Source organism: Dioscorea cayenensis, unplaced genomic scaffold (genome assembly GCF_009730915.1).
Source record: "Dioscorea cayenensis subsp. rotundata cultivar TDr96_F1 unplaced genomic scaffold, TDr96_F1_v2_PseudoChromosome.rev07_lg8_w22 25.fasta BLBR01001293.1, whole genome shotgun sequence".
Lineage (NCBI taxonomy): Eukaryota > Viridiplantae > Streptophyta > Magnoliopsida > Dioscoreales > Dioscoreaceae > Dioscorea > Dioscorea cayenensis.
Window position 1 is genome coordinate 1,890 of NW_024087684.1, and position 720 is coordinate 2,609.

The 720-nt window shown below is 45.1% G+C and overlaps 1 non-coding gene across 1 annotated transcript; it reads right to left on the minus strand.

Annotated features, from left to right (window-relative positions):
* Nucleotides 1–237: 237 nt before the first annotated feature.
* On the minus strand, nt 238–344 carry LOC120256125. The gene has a single exon (XR_005535182.1). It is a non-coding gene; the product is annotated as a small nucleolar RNA R71 (small nucleolar RNA).
* Between the last annotated feature and the right edge of the window lie 376 nt (nt 345–720).

The window sequence follows — 720 nt, forward strand, 5'->3', positions numbered from 1 at the left end:
TGTTTGGCCGATGAGGATCCAAAGCAGGTCACATAGAAAAACTTCCTCGAGGGTGTGTGACATCTTTCGAAGATAAATGGTGTTACGGATGATGCCATCAAATTGAGAGCCTTCCCATTTTCCTTAAAGGAGAAATCAAAGTAGTGGCTACACTCATTACCTAGGGCATCAATCACTACATGGGAGGAGATGGTAGAAGCTTTTCTAGCCTGTTATTTCCCTCCCGGAAAATCAGCAAAGCTTAGGAATGAGATCTCATCCTTTGTGCAGTTGGAATTGGAGTCTCTATTTGAGACATGGGAAAGGTTCAAGGAACTCCTGCGAAAGTGTCCGCAACACGGATTCTCGGAGTGGATGATTGTTCAAAACTTCTACAATGGTTTGAACCCGAGTACAAGACAACTCTTGGATGCGGCGGCAAGAGGTACCTTAGGTAGCAAGACCCCAGACGAGGCTCATCAATTGATTGAGGAAATGGGGTTAAATAGCTACCAGTGGAACGCTAGGGAAAAGAAAAAGGTGGCCGGTCTCCATGAAATTGATGCGGTAACTTCATTGGCGGCCCAAGTGGAGAGTTTGAGTAAGAAGCTAGGTCTTATAGCTTCGAATATAGTTCGTGACCATGACAAATTGTACGGTTGTGGTGGAGGACATGCTCCTTCCGATTGCCCAATCGTCATAGGTGATGTTTCTTCAGTTGAGAATGTTGACTTTGTAGGT